This window comes from Mobula hypostoma, chromosome 6, assembly GCF_963921235.1.
Source record: "Mobula hypostoma chromosome 6, sMobHyp1.1, whole genome shotgun sequence".
NCBI lineage: Eukaryota > Metazoa > Chordata > Chondrichthyes > Myliobatiformes > Myliobatidae > Mobula > Mobula hypostoma.
Window position 1 is genome coordinate 173,733,738 of NC_086102.1, and position 6,000 is coordinate 173,739,737.

Below are 6,000 nucleotides of genomic sequence, written 5' to 3' on the forward strand. Positions count from 1 at the left end.
CCTGTACCTTCTTCCTGATGGCAGCAGCGAGAAGAGAGGGTGTTCTGTGAGGTGGACGTCCCTGATGATGGATGTTTCATGTAGATGTGGTGAATGGGGTGGAGGGTTTCACCTTTGATCAACTGGGACGTATTCACTACTTTTTGTAGAATTTTCTGTTCAAGGGCATTGGTGTTTCCATACCAGGTTGTGATGCAGCCAGTCAATATCCTCTCCACTACACAGCTACAGAATCATTTTCATGATTATATTGTCATTAATTGTTTAAGTTAAACAACCACCAAGTACAAGTGAAACAAACAAAAGTACTTTATTAAAACATGAGGAGAAAATAGCCAGCAACAACAGAGAGGACTGATTTACTCATTATCACGAGGAACTCATAAGAGACTCTGCGAATGCTGGAAACTGGATCGATAAACAGACTAGCAGAGGAACTCAGGAGGTCAGTCAGCATCTGTCGAGACAAAAGAATGATCAGTATTTTGGATTAAGACCCTGCATCAGGACTTAGGGTGTGGAGGGGTGGGGGATTAGATAGTAAAAGGGATGTAATTGAGGGGTGTCAGGGACTGGCAGGCGATAGATGGAGCCAGATGAGAAGGAAGATTATGGGTAGGTGGCTTCAGGTGGGAAGGGGGAGGAGAGGGGAGGGAGGCAGCTGCTGGTGGGTGAGAGGTAGCGACAGTGTGGTAAACTATGTTTATGTGTTGTAAGTGGGTTACCTGCCTGGACACGCCCCTCTGCTGACAGTGGCTCCTCCCACAGACCCCTGAATAAAGGCGATTGGGCCTTGGCTCCTCCTCTCAGTCCAGGGGAAGGCACTCAGCATGCTAGAGGTCACATTTTACTGCTAATAAAAGCCTTTCAGTATTTACTCTACTTCCAGTCTTTTGGAGTTACTGATGGTGCATCAGACAAATAAGGAGAAATAAACACAGACGGAAGATGGAACCGAGTGGGTGGGCGGGGGGGGGGGGGAATGATGGAAATAGAGGTTGAAGGTGGCAAGTAGAAACTCAGGAGACAACAAATGCTGAACTCTGATAAGGAAGGTTATCTGGTACTGTGTGAAAGTCTATATATAGCTAGGATGCCTAAGACTTTAGTACAATACTGTAGTAATTTTATGTATTACAATGTACTGCTCCCACAAAAAAACTGATCTTATTACATACAGTTGAAGTTAGAATTTTACGTGCACTCAGGTTGAAGTCATTAAAACTCATTGTTTAACCACTCCACAGATTTCATATTAGCAAACTATAGTTTTGGCAAGACGTTGAGGGCATCTACTTTGTGCATGACACGAGTAATTTTTCCAACAATTGTTTATAGACGGATTATTTCATTTTTAATTAACTATATCACAATTCCAGTGGGTCAGAAGTTTACAAACAAAATCAAAAGAAATCAGCCAAGACCTCAGAAATAAAAAATTGTGGACCTCCACAAGTCTGGTTCATCCTTGGGAGCAATTTCCAAATTCCTAACGGTACCACGTCCATCTGTACAAACAATAGTATGCGAGTATAAACACCATTGGACCATCAGCCATCATACCTCTCAGGAAGGAGACGCATTTTGTCTCCTAGAGATGAACGTACTTTGGCGCAAAAAGTGCAAATCAATCCCAGAACAACAGCAAAGGATCTTGTGAAGATGCTGGAGGAAACAGGTAGACAGGTATCTATATCCACAGTAAAATGAGTCCTATATCGACATAACCTGAAATGCTGCTCACCAAGGGAGAAGCCACTGCTCTAAAACAGCCATAAAAAAGCCAGACTACAGTCTGCAAGTACACATGGGGACAAAGGTCTTACTTTTTGGAAAAATGTCCTCTAGTCTGATGAAACAAAAATTGAACTGTTTGGTCATAATGACCATCATTATGTTTGGAGGAAAAAGGGTGAGGCTTGCAAGCCAAAGAACACCATTCCAGCTGTGAAGCATGGGGGTGGCAGCATCATGTTGTGGGGGTGCTTTGCTGCAGGAGAGACTGGTGTACTTCACAAACTAGATGGCATCATGAGATAGGAAAATGATGTGGATATATTGAAGCAACATCTCAAGACATCAGCCAGGAAGTTAAAGCTCAGTCACAAATGGGTCTTCCAAATGGACAATGACCCCAAGCATACCTCCAAAGTTGTGGCAAAATTGCTTAAGGACAACAAAGTCAAGATATTGGAGTGGCCATCACAAAGACCTGACCTCAATCCGATAGAAAATATGTGGGCAGAACTGAAAAAGCGTGTGCGAGCAAGGAGGCCTACAAACCTGACTCAGTTACACCAGTTCTGTGTAGAGGAATGGAACAAAATTCCAGCAACTTACTGTGAGAAGCTAGTGGAAGACCACCCAAAATGTTTGACCCAAGTTAAACAATTTAAAGGCAACGTTACTAAATACTAACAAAGTGTATGTAAACTTCTAACGCACTGGGAATGTGATGAAAGAAATAAAAGCTGAAATAAATCATTCCCTCTACTATTATTCTGACATTTCGCATTCTTAAAATAAAGTAGTGATCCTAACTGACCTAAGACAGGGAATGTTTTCCAGGATTAAATGTCAGGAATTTTGAAAAACTGAGTTTAAACGTATTTGGCTAAGGTGTATGTAGACTTCTGACTTCAACTGTATGTAAGTGACGATAAACCTGATTCTGATATTGGTCTGTATTGTGGACTGAGTGTGGTAAGGGGCAGGGAGAGGGGAATCATGGTTGGTAAAGGGGAAAGGGAGGGAAGGTAACAGGAAGCACCAGAGAGATATTCTATAACAATCAATAAACCAATTATTTGGAAACAAATGACCTTTCTTGGTGTCTCAGTGCTGGGTGTGTCTGCCCCCACGCCAGCCTCTGCCCTGGCACTCCATCCCTGCCACCTGTCTCACTCCCCTCCCACTGTGCTCCACCCTCGCCACTTATAACATCCTTCACTCCTTCCAGATTTACAAACTGGCTCTCTGCTCCACTTTGACAAATACAGCACTGTGCAAAAGTCTCAGGCACCCTAGCTCTATATAGTCTCAGACTTTCACACAGTACTGTCGGTGGAACAGATAAAGGAGAGATGGAGCGCGCTTAGGGTGAAGACAGGAGAAGCAATGAGAAAATGTGTGGGTGACACATAGACAGAGCCAGGTGGGGGGAGGGAATGAAGCTGGATGATGAGAGAGAGGGGAAGGAACAGAAAAAGAAAGGAGCACAGAGTTAACTGGAATTGGAAAATCCAATATTGAAACCATTGGATTGTAGATTATCCAGGCAGAATATGAGGCGTAATCCTTTTAGTCTGCATCTGACCTTAGCCTACAAGTGGCAAAGGCCAAGGCTGAAAGTATTGTGTGAGAATGGGAAGGGGAGTATACAACTAGGAATTCAGGATGGCAGAATGCAGGTGTTTCACAAAGGAGCTGCAAGGTCTGCATTAGTCTTGCTAATGTAGAGGAGGCCAGAGAAAGAACACCAAATGCAGTGGATGTTGCTTTCCAAAGGGCTGTTGGGTCCCTACACAATGGTGAGGGAACAGATATGTGGACAAGTATTACACCTCCCAGGAGACAGGCAGGGAAGTGTGGGTAGGGATTACAGTATCAGAGAGTCAAGCAGAGAGGGAACCCTGTAGTAAATGGAGAAGAATGGGAAAGGGAAGATGTGATTCCCACTGGGATCATTTTGCAGCTGGTGGAAAAAGGACATAATCTCAATTTAATCAGAACCAACTGTGATTTTTCAAATGTAACTTAGAACTGGAACTTTCTGATTATTGGGTAGCTGTAAGTGTAGCTACATTTGCTTTGAATTGTTGTGTTTATATTATTCAAATTCTTTTGAGTAAAGGTTTCAGCCCAAACCATCGACTGTACTTTTTTCCATTGATGCTGCCTGGCCTGCTGAGTTCCTCCAGCATTTTATGTCTGTTGCTCAGATTTCCAGCATCTGCAGATTTTCTCTTCTTTGTGATTCTGCATAAAATAAGATGTGTTTCGTTCCGGTGCACATTTAGTATAGGATAAAAGTGGATAAGGAGTTAGAAGACTCAAAGCCCTTTTTGTGATCTGTCAACTTAAACAAAGGTGTTAATTTCATTTAATTAGTGGTAAAGTGCAGAGTCGGCCTTTGCGGCTTTGAGCCACGTTGGACCAGCAATTCCCAACCCTGATCACAGGACAATTTACAATGTCCCACCTTTGGACTGTGGGAGGAAACCGAAGCACATGGGGAAAACCCAGGCATTCCACGGGACTCCTTACAGAATGGTGCCAGAATTGAATTCTGAACTCCAGAGTGTATTAGCGTCACGCTAACCGCTATTTTAACTGTGGTGCCCAGAAGTACCTAATGCAGACTCATACCCAGGGGTAAAAAGAAATGATCCCATGCAGGGCAGATAGAGATTAGATCCTGTCTTCTTCAGTACTTTACCTCTTTCATCGGTCACATCCCAGCATCTTAGTTTATCTCATGCCCCCAACAGCTTGTACTCCTTTCCCTCCTCGCACCTTCTTATTCTGTCTTCTGCACCATTCCTTTCCAGTCCTGATGAAGGGTCTCAGACCAATATCTGCTTTGTTTGGCTGTACACATTTGTATGCTTGAATGAAAATTAAACTTCAATTTACTTACTTAGAGATACCACATGGAATAGGCCCTTCCGGTCCTTTGAGCCACGCCATTCAGCAATGCTGACTTTAACCCTAACCTCATCACAGGAAAATTTACAATGACCAATGAACCTACTAACTGGTACACCTTTGGATGTGGGTGGAAACAAGATCATCCAAAAGAAACACACATGCTCAAAGGGGAAGATGTAGAGTCTCCTTACAGATGATGTCAGAATTGAACTCCGAATTTGGATGCCCTGAGCTGTAATAGCATCGCGCTGACCAATATGCTGCCATGGTGCCCACTTGAATTTGATACTTTGACTGGTCACTCCCTCCGTAGATGCTGTTCCTCCAGCATATTGCTCAAGATTTCCAGTATCTTACCTCATCCCTTGTGCACGGAGATTGAACATGCCTTCACCTTATGTTCCAAAGTACCCCGAGAATATTGTTCCTAATGAAGCCATCCCTTCCCTAACCCCAAACATTTTCAAAGTAAAAATTAACACCAGAAGTTTGGGTGAGGTGCTCCAGTCAACGCAGAGGTCTTTTGCAATTGATGAAGTTGACACCTTCCTTTGTCAGCTGTGTACCAGGTCTTTTTTCTCTTTCAGACCATTCACATAGTCAACATAATAAGCTCCTCTCTGCAGAAATTTGTGAGTTTCTTTCATTTCCTTCTTTAACGACCCCATGTTGAACGGAACATAATGTTGTCTACTTGCAGTTCATCCTGTCCAGCCTGTGAGTAACAGTAGGAAAAAAATGAAACCAGCTTACCTGTGAGAATAAGGACAGGCTGAGCTCTGCCGCCACAGTATTCAGGGAGCCTCTCTCCGTGTGCAAGTAGCATCATATTTCAACGTTGGCTCATTTCTATAATGTCCGCCTTTTCTATTTTTTTATTCAGCTTGAATGAAATTATACAGATTCCCACTGCCTTGACAAGACTGTAATACTAAAATATTGCCCAAAGGACTTGACTGAGAATGTATTGGACTGTTTTCTACTAAATTCTGAGGATGTCGTTAAACACTAGAGGTAATTTCTATGACCCAGGGGACAATGTTTTAGGACTTTATGCACATCTAATTACAGTAAATACATGGCTTCTTGTACGTTCATTTCATTATACAAGTCACATCCGGATATACTAACCAGAGATAAAAACCAGTTGGTACATTATTATGCATTTAGCCTTTGCTCTCCAATCAAAAAACGTACAAATAGAATCTGCACTGAAGTGAAAGCCCCATATCAAGAGAAGGAGGAAATTATTGAAAGCTTTGGTATTGATACATATTTGACAAGAGAATTTTTTTAAACACTGACACATGTTTATGCGTACCTGGAGATGGCTTCAGCAAATACTTCTGC